Below are 13,140 nucleotides of genomic sequence, written 5' to 3' on the forward strand. Positions count from 1 at the left end.
ACACTTTTGAAATTTGAAGTATCTTACAATGGAGTCACCAAGTGAATGATGTGTGGTTTGTTAATGTCTAACTATTTTTCATCATCAACGATTAGATCTAGATCTTTATCATTATCCCAGGGAAAATTTGACCTTCGCTCCCTCGCAACTGCACCAAGATGTTATCACTCAAAATTTTTCCTTAGTTGTGGAAGGAAACTCACTAAGGAAACCTTCAAACCACTTTAGGATTGAAAGTTGGCCCTTCAATCTGGAGAATGGTTTCTCCTTAACTCTACTACTCAAGGTCACTGTAGTAGTGAGTCACTATGGTATGAAACCAGCTCACAAAAAGATAGAAAAGAGAGATCCACGCCTTAGAATTCAGCCTCTTCGAGGGGGAAACCTCCTTTACATTACATAAATGAACAATTTTTGGATGATACAAATGACAAAACCTCCTTTCTATATATAGGAGTCTAAGGAGTCACAATATAATCCAGCCGACCTAACAATAATAATATAAAGCCACAAAAATAACAATAGAGGGATTCTATGGGGCACAGAAATAACAATATGGGGGTAATAGGGGCACAACAATATAAATAAGGGGTATAACTACAATAGTAATGGGGTAATCACTAGTATTATAGGGACCCAACATGCCCCTCTCCTTCAAAAAAGTGTTGTCCTCAACGCTTGAGTAGTTCTGGATACTTCTGCATAAAATTCTCATCCTCCCATGTGGAATCTTCAGCGGATAAGTTCTTCCACTTGATAAGATACTCTGAAATTGATCGATTTCGTAGCTGTCGAGTTCTTGTTTCTGTGACTGCTTCCGGTTCCAATATAATTTTTCCTTCCTCGTCAAGTTCTGGCAATATTGTTTGAATTGGGAGCTTGTCACCTATAACCTTCTTTAAACATGAAACATGGAAAACTGGGTGCAATCGAGAAGCTGCAGGAAGCTCCAATTTGTATGCCATAGTACCAATCTTTTGCAACACCTTGTACGGACCATAATACTTTGGTGATAATTTATTATCCTTCTTAGCTTGCTTTAGGGACATTTGCTTATATGGTTGTAGCCGTAGGAATACCCAATCACCTACATCAAAACTTCTTTCACTGCGATGTTGATCTGCCTGTTGTTTCATTCTATTTTGTGCCAACACGAGGTTATCCTTTAAGAGTTGGAGGACTTGTTGTTGATGTTCGATGTGATGTTCCACTGCCTGAACCTTAGAATTTTCTCTTAAATATGATGTGATGGATGGTGGTTGATACCCATAAAGTGCCATAAATGGGGTCATTTTTGTTGCTGTATGGAAGGAAGTGTTATACCACCATTCAGCCAGAGGCAACCATTTGACCCATTGTGTCTGTTTATCAGATACAAAGCAACGAAGATATCCTTCCAAACATTTGTTTACTATCTCAGTTTGCCCATCAGATTGAGGATGATAAGATGAGCTATGAGCTAACTGAGTACCAAGACAAGAAAATAATTCTGTCCAAAAATTTCCAGTGAAAATGGGATCTCTGTCACTTACAATAATCTTTGGGTTTCCATGTAGCTTTTGAACTGTTTCCATAAATGCAGTAGAAACTGTACTGGCTTTAAATGGATGTGATAATGCACAAAAGTGTGCATACTTGGTAAGTCTGTCAACTACCACCATGATGACACTCTTTCCCTCAGACTTGGGTAAACCTGTGATAAAATCCATTGAAACCTCCTCCCAACGTTGGCTTGGAATGGATAAAGGTTGTAATAGACCTGGTGTCTTAATTGTTTCAACTTTATTTTGTTGGCAAACCAAACATTCCGCCACAAACTTTTGAATATCTGATTTAAGGCCATCCCAAAAAAATTCCTTCTTAACCCTGTGGTAAGTTTTTAAAAATCCTGAGTGCCCTCCTAAGGGAGAAGTGTGCAATTCCATAAGAATCTTTTGTTTTAGCTGGGAATTCTTACAGAGGTATAAGCGATCTTTGTACCATAACGAATCATTTTGCCAGCTAAATGTATCAGAAGTACTGGAATCTTGTTGTAGCTTTCGAATAAGTGCCCACACTTCTTCGTCATTCTTCCATTCCTCCCTTGCTTCGTTTATCCAATCTGGTTGGATAATAGAAATGGCACACAACAATGCTTCCACATCCTCATCCTTTCTTGAGAGTGCATCTGCCACCACATTTTGCTTCCCTTTTTTGTAGATGATTTCAAAGTCATAACCCAACATCTTTGTGACCCACTTTTGTTGCTCTTCAGAGGATAATCTTTGTTCTAAAAAGTATTTAAGGCTATCATGATCCGTTTTTACCTTGAAGTGTCTTCCCATTAGGTAGGGTCGCCATTTCTTAAGTGCATGGAGTATTGCCAACATTTCCTTCTCATAAATAGCTTTGCTTAAAAACTTTCCCTTGATTGGACGACTTTCAAAAGCAATGGGTCTTTCATCTTGCATTAGAACAGCACCAATTCCATTTCCTGAAGCATCACATTCCACAATAAAGGTTTTTGTGAAGTCCGGTGTAGCTAAGACCGGTGCTTGGCACATTGCCTCTTTAAGATGTTCAAAGGCCTTTGTTGCTTCCGAAGTCCATGAAAATGAATCTTTCTTCAATAATGTTGTTAGAGGTGCTGCTATTCTCCCATAATTCTTAACAAACTTGCGATAATACCCTGTCAACCCAAGAAATCCTCGCAGATGCTTTATGGATGTGGGGATTTTCCATTCCTTAATGGCTTTAATTTTGCTAGGGTCTACCTTAACTCCTTCATGAGATACAATATGACCCAAATATTCCACCTCCTGGACTCCAAAGAAACATTTGGATCTTTTTGCATATAATTGTTTCTCCTCCAATAGTTGTAGCACCTTGTCAACATGTTCAACATGATCCTTCCAAGACTTGTTGTAGATTAGTATATCATCAAAAAATACTAACACAAATTTTCTAAGGAATGGTTTGAAAATTGAATTCATCAAACCTTGAAATGTTGAAGGTGCATTGGTAAGGCCAAAAGGCATGACCAAAAATTCATAATGACCCTCATGAGTTCTAAATGCCGTTTTCGGAATGTCTTCAATCTTCATTCTGATTTGATGATATCCCGAACGAAGATCCAACTTGGTGAAGTAAATTGATCCATGCAATTCATCCAGTAATTCATCAATAACAGGAATGGGGAACTTATCTTTAATAGTGAGCTTGTTGAGCTCCCTATAATCTGGACACATGCGCCATGATCCATCCTTCTTGTGCACCAATACTACTGGAGCTGAGAAAGAACTTTGACTCGGTTGAATTATACCAGCCTCTAGCATTTCTGCAACCATACGTTCAATTTCACTTTTTTGGACATATGGATATCTGTACGGCCTGATGTTTGGAGGAACACTTCCTGGAATCAGATGAATAGCATGATCATGATCACGCATAGGTGGGAGACCTTTGGGAGTCTCAAATACCTTGGAATGATTGTCCAGGACTTTTTGGAGATCTGGAGAAATAGATGATTCCAATGTGGAAACATCTAGCGAACATAATTGTGCAATTACACCTCTTTGCTCCTTTTTTAGAAGCTTTGTCATGCCATTAGAGCTGATTATCTTTCCTGGTTTCCCTGCAATACCCCTTAATTCAACTTCCTTTCCTTCCACAGAAAATTTCATGAAAAGTTCTTGAAAATTAAAAGCTATTGTACCCAAGGATTGTAGCCATTGGACTCCTAGTACAACATCAGCACCTCCCATTGGAATGGAAAGCATTGGGCTAGTCAATACATATTCTCCCATGGATAGCTTGATATTATGGCACTTTCCAGAACAATTTATTGTTCCTCCATTTGCAATCATCACTTGACACTCTGGTGCTGGATATAGGAAGCAATTCAATTCTTTTGCTACCCTACAATGAATAAAATTGTGGGTGCTTCCTGAATCAATCAACACTATTACCTTTTTCTTCTTGATTTGTCCTTCTATCTTGATGGTTTGAGGAGTGGTAATTCCCGCCAATGCATTACAAGATATGGTCGGATTTATTTGTTCTTCATCTAGGCTTTGTTCCTGGAATATATCCTCTTCTTTTGACCTTTCTTGCTCCTTTTCTTCTTCCTCTTCACAATCTATGTAGAATAATTTCTTCTCAGCACACTTATGACCTTTTGTGTATTTGCTATCACAATTGTAACAAAGCCCTTTTGCTCTTTTTTCTTCCAATTGTTGTGGTGTCAACCTTGTAGGTTGTGGAAGACTATGGGCAACAACACTTCCGTCTTTATAGTTGTGAATGGTATGCTTCCTAGTTGCCATAATTTTGCTTTCCATTTTTCTTGCTAACCTGAATGCCTTCTCTAATGAATCAGGTTCCCAAAGGCGCACATCATGTTGGATATTATCCTTTAAAGACCCTATGAACACATCAATCCTATGCTCCTCTGGAATATCTTTTACCCTTATGTTCAATTTTTGGAACTCCTCAATGTGCTCCATTATTGAACCCTTTTGTTTGAGACTTATCAATTGGCTAAAAAAAGTGTTGCTTTTTGTATCCTCATAATGTGCTATCAATTCTTCCGTAAAAATTGCCCAAGTGATAAATTGTTTACGAGAACAAAGCCATTGATACCATACAAACTGATTTGGTTCCAAATATAAAGTTGCCATACGTACCTTTTGTGTGTTTTGCACATTATTGAGATCGAAGAATTGCTCCATCTGTAATATCCATGTGGCGGGATCCTTGCCATCAAACTTCCTCATATCGATTTTTGGAACATGGTGAGTCTTCGATCCAACATTAGAGTCTATGGAATCATGATTAACATTTCTTTTGTTCTCATCATGAGTTTCCTTTACTACCTTTTCACCATTAGTGACCCTTTCTTGTAGCAACTTCTTCAATTCTTCCATGTCTGTCTTCAAATCTATCTTCAAATTTGCCATCGAATCCTCCATCTTAGCTTCCATGCCCTTTATCTTAGATTCCACGCCATTTATCTTAGCTTCTGTTAGCTTTTGTGAGCGTGACATTTGTTGCACTTGTTCTTGTAATTTTGATATATCATGTAGCATTTCTTCCTCTTCTTCATGAGTCATGCTAGAGCTTTCAGGTTCCTTACTAGGTGTTTGCATTTTCTTTCCTCGGGGCATCAGTTACCGATAATAATGCTTTACTATGCCCTTTGAATTCCGTTAAACCAAGCTTACACAAAAATTAAAAAAAAAACTACACACCTTTTTTCACTTTATAGAAGCCTGATATTGAATCTGATGTATCTCTGTAATTTCGGATCATCCAATTCTGAAATTGCTACCTGTAGTAGCCTTCTGTGTCCTCTTTCCAATGCCACAAGTCTGAGCCAAATTGGATTCTCCAAGGAAGAGTTATGTGAAATCTCCCACAGTGACTTGCTTTTAGACTGGTTCAGTAGAGCAAACTTGTACGACGTGCCACGAGTCACTGTTTCAACCTTTGAATCTGAAACACACATACAAGAAACTACAGTCCGTCCTCTTTCTGTACCTTCTTACGAAATTTCAATCCGATCCCCAGAGAGAAAGTTATGACGATTTTCCCCAGGTCACCTGTTTTTAATGTAATTCAGGAGTCTGCAAAAAGACCAACTTCCTCAGATCATATCTCCGTAAATATCGCGCGAAAAGCTCTGAAATTCGGACCCAAGGTTCAGCGCGATTTCTTCTCAAATGGGTTTTTTTGCGACTTCTGAAACATCACAGAAAAAATGTTATAGCGAAAATTCCACGATGACCTGTTTGGAGCAGCGAAACCCTAGAATCCAAAGCTCTGATACCAAATGTTATGAAACCAGCTCACAAAAAGATAGAAAAGAGAGATCCACGCCTTAGAATTCAGCCTCTTCGAGGGGGAAACCTCCTTTACATTACATAAATGAACAATTCTTGGATGATACAAATGACAAAACCTCCTTTCTATATATAGGAGTCTAAGGAGTCACAATATAATCCAGCCGACCTAACAATAATAATATAAAGCCACAAAAATAACAATAGAGGGATTCTATGGGGCACAGAAATAACAATATGGGGGTAATAGGGGCACAACAATATAAATAGGGGGTATAAATACAATAGTAATGGGGTAATCACTAGTATTATAGTGACCCAACACACTAATACACTCATTGGCCAGATTTAGTTCATAACAAATGAATTTGGTTTGGAAAGAAAAGAAAGGGACCATTGGGCAGGGAGTCTCTGACAGAAATAAATACATGTCAATCACATATTACATGAATAACTATAAACAAATGGAAGATAGCTTATGATTTCTCTGACGAGTTATCATCAAGATATGGTAGAAGATTGTAGAAAATAAACATAAAAAACAGAGCACTATGATTTCTGCAAATGATCTTTAGGCTGAAAAACACATAAGTATATTGAATAATGTGAACTTGAACATTCAATACGAATTCCAATTCATATAACTTTATTCTAATACTGAAGACTAATGTTCAAAGGTGTGGCTAATGAGAAGGTAAATACTGTAGAAAACAAACAAGAAATCATTCACTCATGAATCTCTGAACATATAAGACTACTTATAGAAAAACATATTAATCTCAAAGTCTATAACAATACATAAGGTTTTTCCAAAAAATCTGAACCCTTCGTCCTCTTTCATGATCTACTTTATAAAATAGTTACAAATTGTTCAAGATCAAAAAATAATGGATATCAAACCTCTTCATCTATCTTTAGCTTACTAAATAAAAAATAAAAAAATCAAGGAGGAGATAATATATGATCCCCAATTCAAATTGATAAGGTGTCTCTCCAACTGAAAGTTGATTAGGAGTTTTTCTAAACATAGAAAAAATTAATTCTGGCAAATTCCTTAAAAATAGGCTTCAATGATCCATTCAAATCTTTCAAACTGTGATAGTTGTGTAAAAACTGAAAGAGTTTTTGTTAATGGGTTTGTTCCCAACAAAAACCTTTTTTGGTTTTCAAAAATTCGATTCGAGTTGTTCAAAAACCGTGCCCAAAATTATTGTCTTTTACAGGAAAAAGCAATCTTAAAAAACAAAGTTTTGTAATTGTGTTCAAAATAGTAAGTTCACCATGGATATTGGGTTTGATTCATCAAAACTAAAGCTTGGTATGTGAATCCATCTTGCATGAGCTTTATCATAACTAGAACCCCTTATAGTCACCACAAAAAATTTATCCGCTTTAGTCGCTGACAGATTAATTTTCAGCGCTCTGGCAAAGTATTTTCAAAAGGAATGCTGACAGATTAATTGTCAACAATGTTATAAAAAAAATTATTTATATATTTTTTGCTTCCTCCAGCAAAAGGTCTATGCTATTAGTCTGTGCTAGCTTGAATATTTGGTTGACTTACTTGTTGAAATAAACTTGAAGGTTGGAGCTCATTGATCCCAAAATTTTTATTTTTTATAAAAATAACTAAGAACCCTGCATCAACAACCGAGAGCATATATAGGCACAAAGAAGAACACAAACACATTTGTTTTCCGCAGTGCCTACTTTTTAGGAAAATGAAAACTTGTTGCCATTTAATCTCTTAGCGATTGTGTTTTAAACCCATTGAACTAGTGCTGACAAATTATCTATTAGCACACATGAATTTTTTGTGAAAAGATTTAAACAACTGACCCAAGCCATTACCTTGAAACTAAACTATGATAACAAGAAATATGAGCAAGTGAACAAGTTTTTTAGCTTGTGGATCCAGTTTGAAATGTTATGAAAAGTGGCCCACATGAAGTTGAAGAAGGAGCTGGGTGCCTCCATTGAGATTGGTGCCCCAATCAAGTTGTAGCCTATAACATGTGAGGTTGGTGCCTCAATCAAGTTGTTTCCTATTGCAAGTGGTAGCTTGCATATTTTCAAGTTTGGGGCCTCAATTAGGTTGTAGCCTATTGTAAGTGGGCGCTTGCACACTGGGGGTTAGTGTCTCTAGCAGGTTGGTGCCTGCAAATCTACGTAAATGAATTGAAGAATAAGACAAAAGATTTTTTGGTTTTCTCCCACAAGGGTTTCCATGTAAAATCTTTTGTTCTCTTGTGTTGAGGTAATGATGGCTTCTTGATGCATAGTTTCATTCATTGTTATGATACAAATTGTTACATTACACTACTATATGGTTAATTATTGATGAAATGTTTTGAAATGATAAGTTTTTCACTACACTGATTCACCCCCCCCCGCTCAGTGTGATCTTTGGTCTAACACTATGTTGGCTTTCCCTGCCTTGATAACCTCTTAGGTCTTAGCACATCGACATGCACATATACCAATTATCAAGAAAAGTAATCTTGTTATGACCCTTTTATATATAGTAGATGTTCCCTTGACAATAATCTTTTAGCTCCACAATGTAATCATGTGTATTCACAACAACAACAACAAAAGTGTAATTCTAGGTCAATACTTAATTGTAGGCATATTCTTTGCTTCACAAGGTTGCCACATGCAAGGGTTTTCTACACTGTCCTTTTTGGCACACCCTACTTGATTCCAACCATAATATATGCATTTAAGTTGCCTCTTCTGTTGAAGAATTAAGGGCACTGGTGTTTGTTAGGATTCTTCACTACTTGATAACAATTTGTGAAGCACTTTTACAATTATCTTAGCTTGATCTTCTTCTTATTATTAGTGTGTGTGTTTCATCAAACTGCTACCAAAAACATAAAGATAAGAACACAAATGTTGGCTCTCTGCCAGGGCCAAAACCTCTCTCTCTTAGAGAGGAAAACCCTTTGGTAAGTTTCTCTTATTGAAGCTTCTTATTGATCACTACCAAACCCTAGACCCTTGACTAGGATGTCCTCCAAGCACAAGTCAAGTCCTCTCCTTTTTTTCTGCACTTTGTTTCCCAGCACATAGACTTCCTTCTTCTGGCACTTTTCTCCCTAGCACTTTGTCCTCCTTCTTTGTTTCTAGTCTAGAGATAGACCTTCCTTGAGTGAGCCTTCTAGATGAGAAGTTCCTCTTCTATCATTTGCTCAAGTAGACTTCTTATTTTGTTACCAAATAAGATCCTTCTTGAGATAAGGGTGTATGACTGTATTGTTGTTCTATTGCCCTAGTTTTTTGACATGTGGAGGGTACCCTTAGTGAATTAGGGTGCTTTCACCTTCACTAGAGAGTGAGACTTCTTCGCTTGACTTGGGAGTGTTGGCATTATGATGCATGTGTTGTACTTGATGGCAACCCACTCATAGAAGAACATCTCACTTATATACAATCAGATGAATCTACAAAAGAGATATCAGATGTGACATAATTCATGGGATGCAGGACAACTCAAAGGAATCAAATGACTGTCCTTAGTATGACAAGTTAGCTTTGCCATCAAGTCCAAAGGGGGAGATTGTTGGCATTATGGCTCAAGTGTTGTCCTTAATGGAAACTCATACAGATGACAAATCATAGTGCAACAGGTCAGTAGCAAAGATTGATGATCAGCCTACAAAGAATGAAGAAAATAAGAAGTTCGCAGGTGCGTCGATCAAAAGGTGCGGTCATCGGCAGGTTCCGCAGGCGCATCATTTAGAAGGTGCGGACATGTTCGCAGGTTCATATTTCAAAAGGTGCGGACCCCAGTTCACACACTTTCATGCAGAAAAAATCGTGTGCACGTGGGAAATCTTATGGGTGGTCCATGGTATTTAGTCCGATGCTTTTGAACCTATGGTTTGGTCCGTGGTTTTGCATCTACAGGTTTGAACCCCGATTTTGGATCCCTAGTATTAGATCTCTATGGTTTTGGTCCATGGTTTGAGAAAGGCCTAGACTATAAAAAGGGGAAGGAGATCATTTGGATGATACTCATGTGTTGAATATCTTTAAGGTGAGCGAGATCTTAAATACTTGTGATCGATTGGTGAGTGATAGCTGCATTTGAATTAAGGAGAAATCTGAGCATTACAAGACAGATCTACTGAGGGGTCGAGATCTCCTTGACGCATGGTCAGATCTGTAAATCTGATAGTCTGGGGTATACTTAAAGCCTAAAAAATTATCTATACCCGCAGGACTGCAGGTGCGACACGGTGCAGGTGCGGATACCCGCAGATCAGAAGAGTGTGTAGGTGCGGATACCCGCAGATAAGAAGAAAGCACAGTGCGGATGCCCACAGATTAGTAGGCTGTGCAGGAGTGGATACCCGCAGATCAGAAGACTCTGCAGGTGTGGATACCCACAGATCAGAAGACTGTGCAGGTGCGGATACCCGCAGATCAGAAGGCAGTGCAGGCGCGGATACCTGCAGTTTTCTATGGGTGAAGTAGCGTACTTTTATTGAAATATGTTTTAGTTGCTGTAGTGTTCTGAGTTCTGAAGTGATGTTTGGTTACTGGTACTGTGTTCTGATAACAACATTCTGAGAAGTGATTGATTGATTGATTATGTTTAGCTTCAGTATTGATGGATGAGATCTATAATGGATCAGGTTCATAATGACTTATCTTTATGAGATCTGATGGACTAGATCTGATTGCTAACACACATATTATCCTTGTATATGTAATGATCTGGTGATTGGGTGATTCAAAAGATTGATTGATTATGTGCTTCAATGATATTGATGGGTCCAATATGAAAATTGGATGAAACGTGGCCTTTCAGACTATGATGTTGTGTTCCATGAGTATCCAGTATGAAAATGTATGAAATGTGGTACCTGGAGGATGAAAGAGAAAGTTGCAGCCTTCTGTAGGTCGGCACCTACGTACTAGTACATCAGCTAGTACAAGAGCTAAGGGGGTGGTAGCTCCCTTCCACTAGCAGCTGGAAAAATGAGTAAATGTTGGAGCATTTCAGTAGGCTGGCACCTACGTACTAGCAAATGGATCATCTAGTACAAGAGCAAAGGGGGTTGTAGCTCCCTTCCAGGAGAATCTGGAGAACGAGAGACAGTTGTAGCATTCTGTAGGTTGAAGCCTGCGTACTGGTATAAGAATGCGCCGGTACAAAATCATTGTAAAAGAAGTTTCTAATTGAAGAAGATAGAGACATATTGCAGCAGGTGGTTTTCTCCCACATTGGGTTTCCACCTTACATTATGGTGTTCATGTGTGTCATGATCTGTTCTATTTTACTGCTCATATGGTTCTGTTGCACTAACTAAAGATCATCATTTAATGGATTAATTGAATCATAAGTACTCTGGATATACACGGTCTATGAATCTTAATATGGAAATGAAAAGTTATATTGATTTGATAATACTGATTCACCCCCCCCCCTCTCAGTATTATTTCCAATAGGGAGGCCTTGTAGACCTAATATCTAGACCAAACACCAAATAATCTTGCACTGAAATGTTACTATTGTTATATATGCAATCTTTTCTCCTTCTCCTCACACGTGTGACTGTTTCTAGCCCTAGAAACAGTCCCCTACACTTCGGTCTTCTTCCTCCTTTCTTCACTTGTCTTGGAGACCCTTAGACTTGTCTTTTCCCTTCACTTTCTTGACTTCCACCTTCGCTGATTTAAAAGCTTGTGTTATATGCTTTATGAGGGAGTGGACAACCTCTATATATAGAGGACTATCCCTCCTCTAGGCCGACATTATGTCTTGAAGCCGACTTGACCATATCTTCACTATTTTCTTCGTTTTGCTTCATTTGAGTGACATTGTTGCATGGAGAGGACTTGATACTTTGCTTGGAGGTATCCTTTGACCTTTATACTATTTTATACATAGTATAACATGCCCTCAAAGGGTCTTACATAAATACATTGACTCTTGACTTCCTAGAAGCACTTAAACATGTGCTTGACCTAATTCAATGAGCAAGAAACTCATTGACAAATATCATAAAAATAATTTCTCTTTTCTTAAATAAATACAAAATTCAAACTTACAATTATAAATATTGAACCTAGTTACACTTCCTTCAACATCTTCCTTGTCACACTCACACTTCTAGGCTAAATCATTCCCTTCTCTGTTAATTAGTGCCTTGAGTGATCCATCTTACCAATGCTTTCAGGTGCAAAAAGGGTTCCAACTTATAAATCCCCATTACCAAGTATCCACTGACAACCTCTAATCCGACAATCACAATGTTCCAATATCATCATAGTGGCCTCTTTGTGAGTTTTGCATATTTAGCACTGATCATTTTCCATAACCTTGTTCTCCCAATAAAACTTTCTTATAGTCCATCAGAACATGACTACTTTTGCAAATTATGTTCACACTGCAACATCCATAATGACTCTTGAAATGGTCTAAAAACTCACGAGCTATTGATAATTATATCATTTAGTTATTAATAGTATTATCTACAATAAAATATGACACAATCATGCATTCACATAATGTAAGAAAGCATACATGCCAACATATGGGTCTGCATAACCACAACTTGCACATTTACATGATTTATCCATGCACATTCACTCGATGCATGCTTGCATTAACTCAAGAATACCATATTCCTATGTTGTGTATTCCACCATGATGAGTTTGGAGCTTCAGCCAACACTTCAAAAAATCATCCAGCCGCTTCCCTGATACTTGTTTAGCCATCTAGACAACTTCATCCTCATCCCAAAACAACACTAGGAATGCAACCTTTCTCTACTAAATAGCCCCTCGAGTTTACTAGAAAGTATTTCCTTTCTCTACTCTACAATCCTTTAGGAAACACTTCTCCTCTGACGAGGCTCTAGATGTTGACAATAAGGTTAGAGTCCAAGACACTAATATAAGTAGTGATACCATTGGGCACTTGCATATTGTTATATCCTTTCCATATCCAACATCGCTATGGAGTCACACATAACTATCTCACATGAAATTTTATTTTCATAATATAATCATAAGTTTTAAATTAGCTTGGTTGTTTGTTCATAAATATCACACATGACATAACATTTTATCTCATGCGAATGCATTTAAAATTAAACAACTTTTATATGTGTAAGGCTTATTGTTTTTACCATACTAGGTGGATGTAACAGCCCTGGTGCAAATTCCATTTAATAAAAGTTAATAAAGGAAAAATTATAACCACAGTTGATGGGATACTTATTCCAAGTTGAATGTTGGGCAAGACATCCTAGTGTGGGTGTTCATTGGTTTATTATGGCTAAGGAAATTGGCAAAGGCAATGAC

Source organism: Pinus tabuliformis, chromosome 9 (assembly GCF_031772625.1).
Source record: "Pinus tabuliformis cultivar Carrire ecotype Pingquan chromosome 9, CPIR1, whole genome shotgun sequence".
Classification (NCBI taxonomy): domain Eukaryota; kingdom Viridiplantae; phylum Streptophyta; class Pinopsida; order Pinales; family Pinaceae; genus Pinus; species Pinus tabuliformis.